The sequence below is a fragment of the Aotus nancymaae genome, unplaced genomic scaffold, assembly GCF_030222135.1.
Source record: "Aotus nancymaae isolate 86718 unplaced genomic scaffold, 86718_ANA_hifiasm-v0.15.2.pri h1tg000036l, whole genome shotgun sequence".
Classification (NCBI taxonomy): Eukaryota; Metazoa; Chordata; class Mammalia; order Primates; family Aotidae; genus Aotus; species Aotus nancymaae.
The window spans coordinates 9,730,884-9,750,634 of record NW_026988450.1 but is presented as its reverse complement, the minus strand read 5'-3'; the positions used below and the strand labels follow the sequence as shown (position 1 = coordinate 9,750,634).

General features: G+C 38.0%; 1 long non-coding RNA gene across 1 annotated transcript; it reads left to right on the top strand.

The window, feature by feature from the left end:
* The first annotated feature begins 13,560 nt into the window (after positions 1 to 13,560).
* On the top strand, positions 13,561 to 19,390 carry LOC105724884 (uncharacterized). The gene is made up of 3 exons (XR_001109151.2): positions 13,561 to 14,117; positions 15,770 to 15,900; positions 19,333 to 19,390. It is a non-coding gene; the product is annotated as an uncharacterized LOC105724884 (long non-coding RNA).
* The last annotated feature ends 361 nt before the right edge of the window (positions 19,391 to 19,751 follow it).

Genomic DNA, 19,751 nt, shown 5'->3' with positions numbered 1-19,751 from the left:
TGAGGATTAAGAACACGCAGAAACACCAACATTCAAGAACTCAGTGGAAAAAGGAAAGCTTTCAAGGTAGCCCTGAGAAATAGAGAGGTGAGAGGAACACAAGAGACTGGAAAAACTGGTGATGAGGCAGTTTCAACAGGAAGAAAAACAATGTCATTTACTACAGATAATCAAGAAAGATTAGGACTAAAAAGTATGCACTGGATTAAAGGAAAAGAAAATACTGTCCCAAAAGTTACCACCAATTTCATACTTAAAGAGGAAAATCCATATTTGATTAGTTTCAGAGTGACAGATAGGACTGCGAAGGCTACATATTCAATAAACTGAAGGTCAGTGGTGTGCAGAAGTTGCCGTGCACTGGCTTATGAGAGCCTACTATTAAATTTTCAGGAATTTTGCAAGGTAGTTGTTAAACAAAGGTTATTAAAAATTAAATGATATAAATTTACCACTAAATTATACTAAAAACCCTGGAATAAATATTTAAAACTCATAATTCCTAGTTATTTTAATACATTTTGCTATTATCTATGCTTCTGAGGAAATTGAAATCTATTAGATCTATATGGTGGAGATGCTAATGAACACCTCTTCCCAATGCCACATTCAGTGACAACATGTTAGTAGCTTGAAATCTACCATGGTGTAAGCATTCCTACCTCAGAAATTCGTAAATGCCATAAGTAAAAGTTCAATTTCTTGTTTTGTTGATTGTCCACTGTAAATTTAAGGATCTGCTGGAGAAAATGTTTACAAGGCAGATAAGACCTAAAAGTGTGCTGTGCCTGCCGCTGTTATACTGTGAATAGCAAAAGAAAAAAGTTCCTCTAGTATTCTTCTAGTATTTGAATATTACTAGAGGAATATATTCCTCTAGAATTTGAATATTACTAGCTGATTCTGGAAGAAGTTGCTCACATCATTGAGTTACTATGGCTGTTTGTGTTTCACTTGCATCTTACGTGTATCTTGTTAATGTGAACCAAAATATCAACATTCAGGTGGTCCCCTTGAAGTCTCCTTTCTTTTGGCTTGTGATGAAAGTGATATCTTTCCCCATTCTTCTTCAAAGAACTAGGACCACATACCTCATTCTCCCTTGATTCTCTATTTTATATTCTCAAAGTGGGTGAGGAGGTTGAAGAATCATGACATTCACCATCTATGAAACATTCTCCAGGAGCATCTTTCTCAAATCCATTTTGACCTATCATATATATTATTTCTTGGGGTGCTTAAACTGGAAACTTAATGTTAAACATTTTATTTTACTTATTTTCTTCTTTCATTAGACTAAGCTCATGGAGGATATGGGCCAGGATTTCATCTCTAGTGCCTTAACATAGAACCTGAAACCATAATATGTACTTTTAATAACTATTTGCATGAGTGAATGAATGAATGAAGGAGGAAGGGGTCCTGTATTGGTCCATTTTCACACTGCTATAAAGAAATACCCAAGACTGGGTAATTTATAAAGAAAAGGGGTTTAACTGGCCCATGGTTCTGCAGCTATAGAGGAAGCAGAGCAGCTTCTGCTTGGCTTCTGCAGGTACCTCAGGAAAGTTACAATCATGGCAGAAGAAGGCAAAGGGGAAGAGAAGCAGGTACATTTTACATGCCTGGAGCAGGAGGAAGTTGGGGGAGGTGCCACACACTTTTAAACAAACAGATCTGTGAGAACTCTATCACAAGAACAGCACTAGGGGAATGGTGCTAACCCATTAGAAACAGCCCCCGTTATCCAGTCACCTCCCACCAGGGCCCCCTGCAGCACTGGGGAATACATTTCAACATGGGATTTGTGGGGAGGCACAGATAACCATATTTGACTATTTCTAAAGCCCATTTGCCTTTCATGGAAAGTCAAGAAATAAGAAGCTCTATCAACAGATATCGTCATTAGATATAGACAGGACAGACAGTATAAAATGCAGGCCTATCTATCTTGCACTTCTAAACCATATCCAGCTCCAACTTCACAACCTAAGTGAAACTCACGTTTGTGTAATTTTACATATGCTAGAGATCACTGAGATCAAGATCAGAGGTCACTGTAACACACAATAGCCTTGTTTCATCCTTTAAAACATTTTTTTTTTTGAGACAGAGTCTCACTCTGTTGCCCAGGCTGGAGTGCAGTGGCACGATCTCAGCTCATTGCAACCTCTGCCTCCTGGGTTCAAGCGAATTCTCCTGTCTCAGCCTCCTGAGTAGCTGGGACTACAGGCACACACCACCATGCCAGGCTAATTTTTATATTTTCAGTAGAGATGGGGTTTTACCAGGTTGGCCAGGATGGTCTTGAACTCCTGACCTCAGGTGATCCACCAGCCTTGGCCTCCCCAAGTGCTGGGATTATAGGCATAAGTCACCGTGCCTGGCCCCTTTAAAATATTTTTTATCTCATTCTGAAAATATAAATAGAATATTTACAGTTGGTAATTTTCATGGATTGCACATTATTTCATGTAATCTATAACAACTTTCTGGGATAGGCATTGCCTCCATCTTACAGAAGTAGTTGGGGACCAGAGAAATAAGATGAATTTCCTTATGTCACTTAGCTGTTAAGTAGCAGAACTAAGTTTTATTTTATTTTATTTTATTTTATTTATTTATTTATTTATTTATTTATTTATTTATTTATTTTTTATTGCATTTTAGGTTTTGGGGTACATGTGAAAAACATGCAAGGTTGTTGCATAGGTGCATACGTGGCAGTGTGATTTGCTGCCTTCCTCCCCTTCACCCATATCTGGCATTTCTCCCCATGCTATCCCTCCCCAACTCCCCACCCCCCCGCTGTCCCCCCCACTCCCCCACAACAGACCCCCATGTATAGTGCTCCCCTCCCTGTGTCCATAGAACTAAGTTTTAAATTCAGGTCCATTACACTCAAAAGCATATGCTTTGTTTTTTTGTTTTTTTGTTTTTTGTTTTTTTTTTACTTAAAAAATACCATCTCTGCGAATCTTGGGAGCCTTCTGCAGCTTCTGACTCCTGTGATTGCACCTTTCCTGAAATTTCCTCATGATACTTCTTAACATTGCTCTTCTTACCTACCTGACCATTCCGTTTGAGCTTCTCCTAATATTTTATCTTCTGTCCACCCTAGAAATAATGATGTTCTCTAGGGCTCTGCCTTTGCCCCTCTTATATTCTCACTGTGAATAGGCTTTCACTATTCAACATCGTCTACTCTCATACCTACTATTTACATACAGCCAATTCTCATTATTTACAGTAGTTGTCATTGAGAACGCTGAGTTATTGAATACTGAAGCATTGCTGCTAGGGAAAATACAGGGTAGATTCCTGTGAACTTCTTACATTTTCATCAGCTGATCAATGCATAACCTTGGTTTGTGTCTATTTCTGTTGAAGACCGCATGTTTAATGTGATTGTTGATCCACTCACATTGAACTCATAGCCACCAGCACCAGCACTTTAACTCCTACATGAAGGCGTAGTTCAGTGTGAGTGCCTCCATAAGGCACATCAAAGCCTCTTGTACTGAGGAACACTAGACAGTACTTCAGCACTACCCTTGGGGACCAACTCAAACAGCAAAATCACCAAGAAAAGCACAAACACAGGAAAAGCATGGCACTAAATAGACTGTGCAAGGACACTTATTTAAAGTATAAAAGCTGAAATAAAAAGCCAGAATGTTGCCTTGTTTGAGCTCAGCTGGGAACGTGCTCACGGGGCAACAGAAATATTTTGCTCATTTGCGCATGCCTGGGATTGATCACAAAAGTGCTGCAGGTGTTGGTTTGGGGGTTACAGATACATTTTGTGAGTAGGTGAATATGCAAATATGGAATCTACAAATAATAAGAATTGACTGTATCTAAGATTCCTAAATCTCTTTTTCTAATACCCAGGTCCCTCTGTTACTCCACGTCTACATTTCCAATTGTCTTTTCAACTGATATTTTGATTAGGATGCCTCAAAAAATTTTGGTCTCTAACTAATCCTCTGTTTTTGTCCTATAGACCCACTTCTTTTTCATTCTATCATTTATTAGATCAGCATCTACCTTCTGCTAGAAATCAGGGTCATTTTTCCTCTTTTGCCTTTAACCTCACAGTTTCTTGTTTACCAAATATTCAATTTCTTCTCCAAAATGTCTCTTTGATCCGTCTTCTCCTCTTCACCCCTGCCTCCATGATCTTCACAGACTTGCTGCCCCCGTTGTCCTTCCTGCCTCCCAACTGGGGCCTCTGCTTTCATTCTGCCCTCTGTATCGCTCTCAGAACTATTTTTTAAAAGCACAAAGACTATCATGTTGCTGCTCTGACTATAACCCTCCACCTAGAGGAGGATAAAAGCCAACTTCTTGTTATGGAACATAAAGCTCTTCTTTTTTTTTTTTTTTTGCAAAATGAGTATTACAGTTTATTTATAACATTTACATAAAAGTGAAAGGGAGAAAGGCATGGAGCTAACAATAGCCTCAGCGTCCAGGTGACAGGACCTTGTTGTGAAATGAACTGGTCTTCCTGGCCCTTGTTAGTAACTCCCCCTCCATGAACAAGATCCAAGGCAGACACCTTTCAGGGAATGCCATCTGGAGTGAACTGCATGCATGACATGGAGGTTTCCTGGAGCTATGACTCAAATATCAAAGTCCTAGAAGTAAGTCATGTCCATTACAACTATTTCAACCTGACATGATCATGAAAGATGAATACATGTTTACCAAGTATAAAGAGGACGTGAAAGTTCCATAAAAAGGAAACAGTAATGAGGTGCAAAATGACATGGCATATTTGCAAATCAGTCAGTGGCTTGGAACAGCTAAAGCACAGGGAAGGGAATGAGGTAAAGCTGATAAAACAAAAAGTTTACAGATTAAGAAGAGCTTGTGAAAAATATTTTTCATGCAAGGAAAATGTTATCTGCTTATTTTAGCAATTGCATTTGGTATGTCAGATGGACTAGGGGAGTGAGAGACTGGAAGACAGTGGATGCCAGTGGAACATTCTGCGGCAACTTCTGGGTAAAAGGTATGAGGCCGTGAACAAGATCAGTGACAGTGAGGATGGAGGGGGACGTGGATTCGGGGCTTCAGCTGGATTGGCCCAGGTTTACTCCTAAATTATTACGCAGGAAGGTATTTTCTATCTTTGGATCTGTGAATATTCTCTTTAAATCTCAAATTGTATCTCTCGTTTTTACAGTTAAGCCTGTCTGCATTATTATCCACCCCTGACTCAAAGGCTTTGCTTGGTTAGTAATGAAACCTATATATTCCCACATAATTTATTTCCTTGTATCAGAATTTAATCCACTGAAATTATTTTATCCCCATAAATTGCTTAGCAATCATCATATTATTCTCTTCTATTTATAATTTAAACTTTATTATTAAACTCTTTCTAGGTTGGGAGCAGAGATACTTGAGATAGCACGCTAACCAGTCACCTATAGGTCAGTGACAGGGAAATGGAGATGGTCTTCCTTGTTTATGGGTGATTGAGTAACTTTTGTAAACACAACCTCCAACAACAGTTCCTATAGTAGTTTTGTTTTATTGCTTATACTTGAATAAGCAAAAATGATTTGTGACCTCATAGTAGATGCTTTTAAGCCAAACTGAATTTGTTGAAACATATTTTTATAAGTTTTACATTAAAAAAAAAGAATTCTAAGCAGCACATGGAAAATTTTAACATTACTAGAGAATAAGGAGATTACCTCACAACAGTACTGGATTCAGCTTCGGGATATCAGAAAGTGTCATTTTCATAAGATGAGTACAATATCCTCTTATGGCTTTATGTTATCTGTAAGAACGACGATGATATTCCTTTTTCATTCTTGATTTTGGTTAATTCTGTCTTCTTTCTTTTCCCCTTTATTAGCTTTGCCAGGATTTTATACATATTATTTCTTTTCAATGAATCAACTTTTGACTTTGTTTATCCTCCCCATTATATGTTTATTTTTTGTTTCATTGATTTTTGCTTTTTTCTTTCTTCTACTTTGAGTTTAATTTAGTATTTTCTAACTTCTTAAGCAAGACGCTTAACTTATTGACTTTTCGGCCATTCTTCATTTCCCCTATATGCATTTAAGGCTGTAAGTTTCCCTCTAAGAATGGTCCTGCTTCAAATCCTATGTGAAAGAGAAGTACAATTGTGTTGCATTTCAGCCATCAAAGACATTTTTATCTTGGTTAAATACAGCCAGCTTACATCATATACAAATGTAGGGACCGAGTTTCACATGTGAGCAAAAGTTAGAGTGGAGACAAAGCAGCACCTGTAGTCTGTAGAGTAGAAAACACAATTTCAGTCGAGGCTACAACACCCGTTGCCAAGAGACATCCTGAGAACATGACCCACATTTCTGTCTCCATGTCCCACTCAGGAAGGTCACAAACTCTAGAAAAGGACATTTAACTTTTCAAAGGCGTTTAGGGGATTTACAACCACTCGTATCAGGATCTTATGCACTCAAGAGACTCTGCATGGCATTTGGGTACATTTTGCCTTAGCTTCGCTGGAATGAGTGTTGGGTTTTTTATATCCATTCATAAATCAGTCCTGAACCCACACCCGGAGTGCTCTGGATCAAAGGCAGAATAGTTATTATGACTTATATTATGATAATTGTGTCAGCCCCTCCCCAGCACACACCAGTGCTTGCTCCTGAGGTGTCAGATGGCCCGAGATGCTCCATAGGTGAGGGATGGGGAAAAAGGATTTTCTTTGCTTATGTACAGGACCTCCTGTTTCGATCTTGAGAGGAGTGAGAGAAACGTTTGTTCCCTGGAGATGGGATGGAAGGGTCCTGGGCTCTCACTTTAACCTTTTGGAATAGAAAGACATCTCTCAAGGGCCACAGGAGCCCTGGTGTCTCTGTCAAGACCTAGAGATGTCTCCAAGGTCTTGGACCTCACTTTCCCTTGAAATGTAAACACATTCCATGAGAATCTCTGGAGTTCTCTCACTATAGAGTTATAAATTAACTCCCAACACTTACTGTATGTCTTGGGAAGTCTCAATGATATGGTTTGGCTGTGTTCCCATTCAAATTTAATCTTGAATCATAGTTCCCATAATCCCCATGTGTCATGGGAATAATCCAGTGGGAGGTAATTCAATCACAGCATGGTTACCTTCGTGCTGCTCGTGCTCTTCTCATGACAGTGAGTGAGTTCTCCTGAGATCTGATGGTTTTATAAGGGGCTTCCCTCCTCGCTCAGCACTCATTCTTCTCCTTCCTGCCGCTGTGTGAAGAAGGATGTGTTCGCTTCCCCTTTCAGCAACATTTTAAGTTTCCTGAGGCCTCCTCAGCACTGTAGAACTGTGAGTCAATTAAAGCTCTTTTCTTTATAAATTATTCAGTCTTGGGCACTTCTTTATAGTAGCATGAGAACAGATTAATATACTCAGGATCCAAAGCTTTCAGCAAAATTTATTCAGAAAGCCTTAACTCTGCAGAAATCAAAAATATTTTCTCAAAACTTCACAATGACTTTATGCCAAAGCAAATGCCATCATCTTCTTTTACTTACACCTCACCTCCTACATACTCAAAAATGTCAAAAGAGTGCACATCTAAGCTCTAGGCTTATGTTTGTTGCATGTAGTTTAGGTTTATGGCAAAGACTGCTATTTTTCTGTCATTTGATTTGCTTCCCTATCTACTCCCAATGTGTAGAATTATCTTTTAAAAAGTATCTCCAAAAATATGACTAGACATTTATATATTCTGGAATATGAAATTTTGTCATTGACATAAAGGAATACAAAAGTAAAACCACCTTTATTAGAAATTTGATTGTGGGAAATCTAGGGGATTGGATGGTCCAAGACCAGTGTGCCAAAATCATGGATAATGTCAGAGTCCACCAAGGTATATAGGTCTGTGGGCTTCTGATAAATAACCTGATTGATATAATTTCTTCTTTCTTTCTTTTCTTTTCTTTTCCTCTCTCTCTCTCTCTCTCTCTCTCTCCTTCTTTCTTTCTTTCTCAGAGTTTTGCTCTTGTTGCCCAGGCTGGAGTGCAATGGTGCAATCTTGGCTCACTGCAACTTGCCTCCTGGGTTCAGGTGATTCTCCTGCCTCAGCCTCCCTAGTAGCTGGGATTATAGGGGCCCACCACCATACCCAGCTAATGTTTTGTAGTTTTAGTAGAGACAGGCTTTCACTATATTGGCTGGGCTGGTCTTGAGCTCCTGACCTTGGGTGATCCACCCTCCTTAGTCTCTGAAAGTGCTTGATTACAGGTCAGAGTCACCACTCCTGGCTCTGATTGATATAATTTCTTTTTCTTTTTTGAGGGGGAGGAGTGGGAAGAGGCGTGAGAGGAGAGAGGGTGATACAATTTCTTTCCCTTCTGTTTGTTATAGTTTATATGTATTTCATTTTGGCTTTCAGCTGTTTCTTTCAAAGACATGTAGTAACTCTACCTGCAGAAGTAACGGCCTTTTAATTTATTGAATATTGCATATTAGATAATGTAGATTTGCATGACCATGTGAAGATAAAAGACATCCTTTGAGGAGTGATACAGGAGTCCTTCTCTCTGTACAATTACTGTGTGCGTATGTATCAGTAAGGAAAGCATACTATGGTAACAAATAATCCATAAATCTCAGTGTCTTATAAGCACCAGGGATACTGATACATTGATGGGAGGCTCTGCCCCATGTTGTCCTTGCTCAGAGATGGAGACTGATACCACATACACCCTCCAGGAATAATCCCTGACATCACACAGCGGGGTGAAATTTGACAAACTGTGCTCAGGCCCTGATGCATTTGACTGGAAGGGACACATTACTTCCATTCTTATTTCTTTGACCAAAGCAGTTCACATGGCTGTACTTAACAATCATGGAATTAGGAAAGTGCAACCCCCCCCATATGCTATGGAGGAGTAGAATGGGAAATGTCAGTTACTAGCTCCAATGATTTCAGTGTAATTCACACGTTCAGAGCAGGGGAGTGTTAAAAGTTTTCCTGCAGTGGTCCTGAAGCACTGGTCCTGGGACTTCATCTTACTCTGAAGTTGTAACAAGGATAATCATGGGCAATTAGAAAATGCACCTAAGAAAAAAATACAGATGCTCCAGGATTTACAATGGGGCTACATTCCTATAAACCCATCATCAGCTGAAAATATTTTAAGTAAAATATACATTTCATACCCTTAGCCTGCTGAACGTCACAGCTTAGACCAGGCTGTCTGAAACGTACTCAGAACACTTACGTTAGTCAGCAGTTGGGCAAAATTATCTGACACAAAGCCTATTTTATAATAAATTGTTGGATATCTCATGGAATTTATTGAATACTGTACTGAAAATGAGAAACAGAACGGTTGTACGAGTACCATTATAAAGTTGGAAAGTTGCAAGTGGAACACAGTAAGGGAAAAGTCCGGACTTACCGAATTGGGGGTAGTAACCTTGTAAGAGTCCCAGAAAATGGTTCTTTCACCTCTAAAACCACCAATATCTCCCCTCTGTCATAGCAGTAAAAGAAGTTAGAATTGTTCTCAGTTCCCAGCTTCAGAATTATGCAAGCATCACATCACTCTTACATACAGACTTTGCAGTATCTATTTTGGTTGTTCAGAGGCATTTTTCTTCCCTTTTTGCTTACTTCCTTGTTCTTAGTTGTGCAATGTATTACTGTCTTTGTCTGTGTTAGTGAAGTGTTTAGACATAGAAAAATGACCAGATAGAGCAGGGATAAAAACAAAGAAAGAGTAACAGACGCCAGAATGACAGCATTTCTCTTCATCACTAAGTACAGAGTCATTGAGCGAATTTGAAAGCCCTGTGGAAGCCAGCCAGGCAGAGGGCAATGCGGTACTAGATTCCGGTTATGACAGGACGGTGCAGAACAGGAGAGCTCAGAGAGACGGATTTTAGAAGATGAGCAAGGCCAGGTGCAGACCTGAGACCTGGCCGCTGCCCAGAGGTTTATTGCTGCTCCTCCTGACCAATCTCTGCCGTAATCTCCTCCAGGCCCGCACAGCACACCTGCCGCAGGACCTCCTGCGGGTGTGCCTGGAGTCTGCGGGGGTTGTGCTGATGGGTTAACGCCTCTCAGCACTTAGGATGCAGTGCAAGGACAGGGTGTCCAGAAGTCACAAACATGACTTCTGTCGGCGAGCTGGACATGTCATTTCCTGTGGTTACCTTGTTGTGAAAAAGATTGCTTAACCCTGGCCTACAGCATTGCTTTTGCCTTTTCTCAGAGGCTGCCATAGTGCAGATCCAGAGATATTTGAGCTTTTTGGATTCAGAAATTCCTCCGATGAAGGACCATGGTGCTTCGTATGGTAACACTGGTCTCCTGCATTCAGCTGTTGTTTCAGCCTTTGGATCTGTGTTTAAAGCAACCTCCTTCAGCCCCTGGCTAAGTCAGCTGCCGCAGCAACGTACCACACCCTGGGTGGTTTTAACAGCTGAAAGATTTACTCAGAGTTCTGGAGGCTGGAAGTCCCAGATGAGGGTGTCAGCCAGCATGGTTGGGTCTGATGAGGGTCCTCTTTCTGGCTTGCTAATGGCTGTCTTTTTGCTGTGCCCTTGCATACAGGAGAGGAAGAGAGAGAGAGAGAGAGAGAGAGAGAGAGAGAGAGAGAGAGAGACACACACACACACAGAGAGGTGGTGCCTGTTCTTATAAGGGCACTAATCCCGTGATGAGGACCCTACCCTCACAACATAATTACCTCCCAAAGGCACCACTTCCCAATACCATCACTTTGGGGATTAGGGATTCTTACGTTTCATTCATATGAATAAAGCGTACACATATTGGGAGAACACAGGTCAGTACATTGCAACCCCTCAAATCACATGAGACATAGAATTAAGCCCCTTTGCCATATTCCATGGTAGGACCCACATATATCTGCTGAAGATTTGTAGGGTGCTGGAAAGGGCTCAACATGTTAGACTGCGCAAAGCATTTCACTAGAATATTCTCTCTTCAACATGTATTTTCTCTGTGGTACCTACTGTTCTGTGCTACACTGTCCCAGGGCAAGGTCGAAATTTCTTCCTCCCCATTTCTCAAATCTAAATTCCTCATCCTTTATCAACCAGAACAAACATTTTATTTAGTTATTTATTCATTTATTTTCAACTTTTATTTTAAGTTCGAGGCCCATGTGCAGGATGTGCAGGTTTGCTACAGCGGTAAACATGTGTCAGGGGAGTTTGTTGTACAGATTATTTCATCACCCAGGTATTAAGCCTAGTATCCATTAGTTACTTCCTGATCCTCTTCCTCCTTTCACCCTCCCCGCCGTGACAGGCCCCAGTGTGTGTTCTTCCCCTGTCCGTGTCCATGTAGAAGAATCATTTTTTTTAAACAGCTATTACAAATGAGCCATTTCCTGATGCTTTATCAAGTCATTTTTTTCCTTCACAAATTATCTGAGAATTCTGGTGACTACAATCAGCTCAGTGTCATTGAACACATGCATTTTTGACCAGGCAGGGATGTTTTGAGATTGCATTCCTGATTGTTCTTGGCTTTACAAGATGTTTCTTGGCCTTTGAAATGCTCCCGCATTTAAAAAAGGAAAGAAAAGAAAAAAAGGAAATTTGCAACGCGGCAAATTTCCACCAGAGGGAGCACCAGCCCGCAGACTTCCAGTGTAATTTGACGTGAGAACAGTCCCAGCCCAGGTTCCTCCTAATCTTTATTGGGCATTAGAAGATGAAATCCTCAGAAATACAGTATTATCTAAAATATACATTAATAGGGAATTGACTGTATTACTGTGACTGTTATTATGTAGAAATGTAAACTTGATTTGGTAGCGCGCGCGCGCAAGAGAGAGAGAGAGAGAGAGAGAGAGAGAGAGAGAGAGAGAGAGAGAGAGAGACTGCTGTGATGTGAAATTCCAGCTGCTGTTTTCATTCATATCCTAACAGTCTAGGAAACAATGTTTAAAAGGCAATCTTTAAAGCATCTAGCATAATTGGATTTTGATTTTATTAAGTGATTTGATGGAAAATTTTAGTCAGATGATTCTTTACATCTTCATCTTTTTGTAGAAACGCTGGAGGTGTAATGAACATCTGACTTTTGCTTCTCCATTTTTCCAAGGCCCCCTCAATTTCCACCCTTCACTCCTCTTCCTCAGCCCCAAGACAAACACAGCCACTCACTGTCCTCAGACTTAAGGACCAGCCAGAGGCAGGGCAGTGAAGAATAAGTGACTACTGAGTGTCACAAAAGAGTCACATTCTTGTTCAAGAATGCAATAAATGAAACTGTACCCCAAGTCCCTACTATTACACCAGGGCTCTTCTGCCTAGAGAAGTGAGCCTTACAGCTGAATACACATTTCATAGAACCCAACAGGCTACTCTTCATTGTTGAAGTGAAGCATTAGTCTTTTTTTTTTTTTTTTTTTTAAAGGCCATCTTTGAGTGAATAACGAGATACTTGCCTTAATTTGATTCTTACTTATAATGATATATCTGGCCTTTGAGAATGGATGAGACTGGCTTGGGCCTGCTGCCATTTGACTCTGACTTTAGCCAAGAAAAGACTAGGCCAAGGTTAAACAGCCTCAACTTTATTCCTGTCCATATTTCTTTACTTTTGATAGTACAAAAAAAAAAGGAAGAAGCTTTTTCTGATTCCCTCTTTTAAGTTTTTGTCTTCCATTTTTTTTCCCCAGGTAATGTGAATTAATTTGATATTAATTAGGTTTCAGGCTCCCATTGTTCTATAGCCATCAGCGGAGCCATCAGTGAGGGTCTTCATACAAAGCATAATGATATAAACACAGTGCCACCCTGTGGGGTAACAGGCTTAGCCGTAAGTAACTATGGCCAGTGGTAAGTGGATGTATTATGAAGTGGCAGTCACGGCTATTTCCCATTGTTGTTGGCCCAGTCACAAGTCCTAGATTTTCAAAGCGCATCGCTGGTTACTGTGAGATATCACCCAGGGAGATCAGGAGGTAGTAAGTAATTCATGCCAAAAAAAAAAAAAAAAAAAAAAATTCTAAGCGTTCTTCACTTTAAGAATACTTAAGTACTGAAGTCCATACAAACAAAATAATAAGAAAACAACTATGTATAATTTCAGAAGGATCTTTTACTTTTCAAAAGGATATTTTCTACGGGTCTTATAAATTAAAAACATTCTATAGCATGTTTATATGTAATATAAACATACGTATAAAGCTTGATTTGTGCATGTTTTTAGAAATATAAGTGCTGTTAGAGAAGTGATACTGTGTAAGTATTTTTATATTATAGACATTATATTTCTTTTGAATCAGTACTCCTAGCCCAGTCCCAAGCATATATAAGTACACATCATGGATATCTGGTTGATTGAGAGACGCTAAGCTCCAGCCCCTGAAGTACAGGAAGGCCTTGGGGATACATATCTACTTATTTCCCAAGACTATTCGGATCCTTGAGCGAATGTGCCTTGGCTTGTTTTTCTTCGGGAGAGACTGATTTTATATATAGATAGAATAGGGTGGCTACTGTGTCATTCAAAGAATCCCAGGTCTTACCATCTCTGTTTTCCCAACTTTCAGGCTCTGCTGATCAGTTGTGCTTCCTAAAATTCCTCTAGTTGAATCATCGGGCCTTGGAGCTTCCAGAGGTCCAAAGCACCAGATTCAAATACCTGGGAAGCCTCAGGGGAAGGAGAGGAAGAGGTTGTTGGCGTATACTTCCAATTTTTGTCTCCATGTGTATTAATATTTCAGGGCTGCCATGACCAATTACTGCAAACTGGGTGGCTTAAAGCAACAGAAACTTATTGACATGGTCCTGGAGGCCAGAAGTCTGAAGCTGAGGCATGGACAGGTTGGTGCCTCTGACATCCCTGAGAGTGAGTCATTCCACAGCTCTCTCTGAGCTTCAGGTGCCACCGGCCATCCTTGGCACCCCTTCCCCTGTAGACACGTCGCTGCAGTCCCTGCCTGTGTTCACATCGCCTTCTTTGTGTCCCTGTGGTTTTTCCTTTTCTGACTGTATAAGGACACTCATGGGATTCAGGAGCCACCCTAATCCAAGATGATCTCATCTCCAACTTTACCTTAATTACATCTGTGAAGATCCACATTACAAATAACATCACATTCTGAGGCTTCAGGTAAGACCTGAATTTAAGAATGGGGACACTATTTAACCCAATACACTATATCATCAATATTCTGTCTATCTGGAGATGATGTGCCCTTTTAGGGGCATGCAGACTACTTTAAGGATGACCCTTGTAAAAAGGCACATTCCTTTTAGAAAATTAGAGATTTGTGAGATTGTGAAACCTTTGGTATGGGAATGTTTGATTACGTTGGAAATCTATTCACATCATTCAATAACTTTTAACATTACATTTATCAATGAAAGAAAAGGAAAAGACATTGAATTAAAAAAATAGACTTTCAGCTATGTTACAATTTTTACACAGTTGTAAGGTAATTAAAATTTTAAATTATATAAAAGTGCAAATAAAGTTTTGCGTCAGTGGAGACCATGAAGAATTAAATTAAATCCTTTTTAAGAACATTTTAATTTATTTTTAATTTTAATGGATACTTGATAGATGTACATATTTATGGGGTACCTGTGATGTTCACAATGTGTGATGATCAAATCAGGGTAATTGGGACATCCATTTCTTTAAACATTTATCATTTCTTTGTGTTACAAAACATTCCAATTCAACTCTTCTAATTATATGACACATACGATACATTATTGCTAATTGTAGTCATCCTATTGTGCTACTGAACACTAGATCTTTTTTTTTTTTGAGACGGAGTTTCATTTTTGTTACCCAGGCTGGAGTGCAATGAAGCGTCTTGGTTCACCGTAACCTCTGCCTCCTGGGTTTAAGCAATTCTCCTGCCTCAGCCTCCTGAGTAGCTGGGACTACAGGCGTGCACCACTATGCCCAGCTAATTTTTGTATTTTTAATAGAGACAGGGTTTCAGCATGTTGACCAGGATGGTCTCGATCTCTTGACTTCATGATCCACCAGCCTCGGCCTCCCAAAGTGCTGGGATTACAGGCTTGAGCCACCGCACCTGGCCTGAACACTAGATTTTATTCCTTCTATTGAAGTATTTTTTTGTACCCATTAACCATCCTTTCCTTATCCCTTTCTCCCTGCTGTTCTTCCCAGCCTCCAGTGACCACCATTCTACTCTCTACCTCCATTTGATCAACTTTTTTAGCTCCAACATATGTGTGAGAACATTTGATATTTATATTTTTGTACCTGGCTTCAATTAAATCATTTTGGAAGAGCTCTGACCAGAAATTGCATGTAGCCATTTGCAGAATAAAATTGCCTACTAAAAAATTATATTGGAGATAGCAAACTTAGAAATGCATCAATATTTAAAAACTTCAGGAGTTTAAATCAGTAGTTAGTATCTTCCCAAATACTGTGTGGTTTTAATCTTAATTTTGTAATATAAAGAAAACATCATGAGTTTTTAAAATACCAAGCTTCATGTAGATGCTTTTACATCCCCTCTAGTTTACCCCCAGAGTTTGGGACAATTATTTTGCTATGTGAGTCATAACCTGAAAAAGGTGTAATGCATTATGTTAGGGACCTTTCTGTGGATAAATAAATGTGCATATTTGTTTGTGTATATACATATAACACACAGACAGTCCCTAACTTACCATGGTTTGGCTTAACACGTTTTCGCCTTCACAATGCTACAAAAGCCGTTGGCATTCAGTAGAAACCGTACTTTGATTTTAAACTTTGGTGTTTTCCTGGGCTAGTGATATGCGGTGCGTGCTGAGCAGCAGTAGCAAGCCACAGCTCCCCGTCAGCCATCCTATCGCGAGGGTGAAGGACTGGAGTGCTGCCGTGTGCAGAGCTGCCAGATGACTCTGCCCAACTTTCAGCAAATGTAAGCGTTATGAACACATTTAGGGTAGGACAGCCTCAGCTATGGTGTCTTAAATGCAGTTTTACTTCATGATTTTTAGCTTACAATGGGTTTATCAGATGTAACCCCATCTTAAGCCAAGGAGCATCTGTATACACATTTATTATATTTATTTATAAAATTAAATCCCATAATGCCATATATTAATATATTTTGTATTTATGATATTATAAGTATTTATAACATTCCATATTTTTACACATGTGAAATGAGAGTACACATATAAAGCAGAAGCTAGCTCCTTTCCTTAAATAACTTTGTCTTTTACGTATGCACAGTACTATGTCATTAAAAAAAATGGCCAAATAATATTTTATATAGTATGTCTGTATTGATATCTTATAATTTGTTAGTCTTCTACTAATAACATGCAGGTTGTTTCCAGATTTGTCTTTGCTATTACCAATAATGCTGCAATAAATATTTGTGCAAAACTATCTGTAGACTAGATTGCAATAGTGGAATTGCCGTGCCAAAGGCTATGTGATTTAAATTTTTGATAGAGACTATCAAATTACTAGCAAACTTTAGCACTAATTTACTCTCTCACTTACCGTTGATGAGGGAGGCTCTTTTTCCACACCATTGCCAACAGTTTGAAGGTGTCTAGCAGAAAGTTGAAAAGTGCTGCCTGTTTTCTTTCTTTAATTATGGGTGAGAAAATAAAGAGTTATATGAGAAACACAGACTTGCTTGCATTAAATAATTCAATCAACTATCATCTTTAGGAGAAAACATAAGAACTTAATAGAAATTTGTTTCTTAATTATTCTAAGATAAAATGAGGCAGTAAAAGAATAATGGGAAAGCTATCAACATAATAATTTTTATGGGAAGATCAACTTTGCTTTTACTTCAAAATTGTTTTAACCATTATTAAAATGGATTTTGACAGTCAATATAGCATGTTGTAAGGGCAAGTTAGAGTACAAAGATCATGTGAATGAGAATCAGGAAACCTGGTTTAGAGTATTATATATGATTAGCTATGTATGATAATCTTATGTGCAATTAGCGGCATGATTTTGAGCAAATCGTTAAACCCTATTTAGCCCTTCCGTGTCTATTTTCTCATGTGTGTAAAGTAAGGGGTTAGGACCTCAATACCTTAAAACATTGTACAAATGAAAGAATGTTTAAATTCAATTGATATTACTATTAATGATTTCCAAAATGAAAATCTTTCCTATTCTAATCCTCCAGTAGGTGGTGATATTATAACATCTCAAATAGTTAACTGGTCTAGTAACTAAGAATCTTTCTTCAAGATTCATTTTAGAAATATTCTTTTTCATTGTAGTGAAATTTTAATGTTATAAAATTTGTTATGTTACATTTAATATACTCACCTAAGATATCAATTTATTATTAATTTATTCTTTTAGTGTGTATGGAAATGAAATCCAAATTTAATTGATAACCTTAGATGACATGATTTGTACTCTGTTATAGTTTTCTTAATTGATTAATTATACAAATAGTTTGGTTTTAATTGACTTAACTAGAGGACTATAAGTGAATAAAGATTGAAGTTTGTTTATCTTACTTAAACTTTAAATATACTTTATAAGAAGATAGTTGAAGGAGAGCCTCAAATAAGGTTTTCAGCTATCTTGCTAGAAGATCACCTTTTACTAATTGGATAATTATACAAAAAATCAAGGGCATCAACCAAAAAATTAGAATTTCACCAGAAGTTCCAAGAATTTATGACTAAGACCTCGAAACCAAATGCCACAAAAACAAAAATAGACAAATGGGATTTAATTAAACAAGTTTCTGCACAGCAAAAGAAATAAAAGAATAAACAGACAACCTACAGAATGAGAGAAAATATTTGCAAACTATGCATCCAACAGAGGACTGATATCCAGAATGTACATGAAATTCAAACAACTCAAGAAGAAAAATCAAATAACTCCATTAAAAAGTGGGGAAAGGGCATGAACAGACACTTCTCAAAAGAAGACATACAACTGGCCAAAAACCAGGAAAAAACTGCTCAAGATGACTAATCATCAGAGAAATGTAAATCAAAACCACAATGAGATACCATCTCACACCAGTCAGGATTTCAAACAATTCTTTAAAAAATTAATTATGTACATTAATGACATGTAGTTAGAAAATAAATAGATAAAATAACAAAAGACTTACATAAATGGATAGTGATTTATCTTGAAACATAAAAATATATATTAACAGAATATGATACAATTTTAGTAAGAAACATAAAGGAAGACACAATTATAGACTCACTATAGTAAAAATGAAAATACTGTTTAAGTTAAACATAGATTAAATGTAAATATTCACTAAGAGCCCTGAAGGAACATTTTATGCAACTTGACAAGTTAATAATAAAAATCTTCTGGAAAAACCAGCAAAGAAGTATACAAAATATTTTTTATGGTAATAATCATTGGCTTACTCTATGAAATTTCCAAACACTTTATATAACTTTTGTTTAACTTAGATAGCAACTAGAGAACAATATTAAAGATAATTAACACTTAAAAAATTAGGAATGAATTACTGTGATAAAGATATTTTACTCCCCAAATATAATTTTACAGATGCTTATATCATGTAAGACAATCAATGCTAAAACACTTCTACAGGAATTGACCCTGGCGAATGCCACCAATGGTAATAAAACCCTGCTTCTTAATATGCAGGTTAGAAGCCCTAACTAGAGTTATATTTTTCTACTTAGAAAAATTTTTATGAAATTTTGCTTTATTTAAAAAAAATAAAATAATTAGTTTAGAAATGTGAATCACTTAGAGAAAAAATTGTTATACACCGTTTCCTTGACAAGACATATAATTTTGCCATAAAAATTTTAAATAGGATCAGCAATAATCTGAGTTGATTTAGGAAGTATTGTCTGAATGAAGGATAGGGGATGAGCTCAGAAAGTCTGCAAATTTCAATTTTCTTTCTTTTAAATAAGGAGTGAATAAATCCTAGCTATCAAAACTCTAGCTATCTGAATACAGAAACCTAATAGACTTGGATAAGTGGTATCTAAACTCTCATAATCCAGACTCAGGAACTGAATAGATTAAGAGAATAATGAGATACTTATATATTATGATGGATTTAAGCACAATTGAAAGGAGAGAGGAGCCTATGAAAACCATCTACTTTGCCAAGTGCAGAGAGGGCTATGTAGGTGCAAAATTGTTCTGTCTCCTGGAAACGGAGATAGACTATTTTTCCTAGCCTGCCTTAATGTGACCATGTAAGTGCAAGTGGGTTTAGCCCTCTGAGTTTGATCTTTAGAAATATTCTGTGTGGGAGACTTTAACACTCCACTGTCAATATTAGACAGATTGAAAAAAAAAAGAAATATTCTGTGATCCCTCACACTCTTCTTCCATCTCCCAGGTCCATAGAGAGAAACTGGCTGAGATGGTAGAGCTACATGTGGAAAGTGTCTGGGCCCTTTAGCTGCTGCCGACCTTGAACATTTGTATTCAACTTTGCATGTGTGAAAAACAGACATGTACTAAGATCATGGAATTTGTTACTTGCTCTAATGCATGTTACCAACTTTTTAGTTCTATTCGTCAAAATACATCTTTTCTTAATTGAAATTAGTATATGAAGGATATTTTACATTCTGCTTTCTTCTTTCAACCTTTGCATCAACTCAGTTTTGTATGTAAAAATGTTGACATGCTAACAGTTTTTAACACCTGTATTAGTATTTCATATTGTAAATATTCTCGTGTATTACTTACTCAGCCTCAACTGTTTCCTATTAGGATTCCACTTTTTCACCATGATAAATTATGCTATTCAAT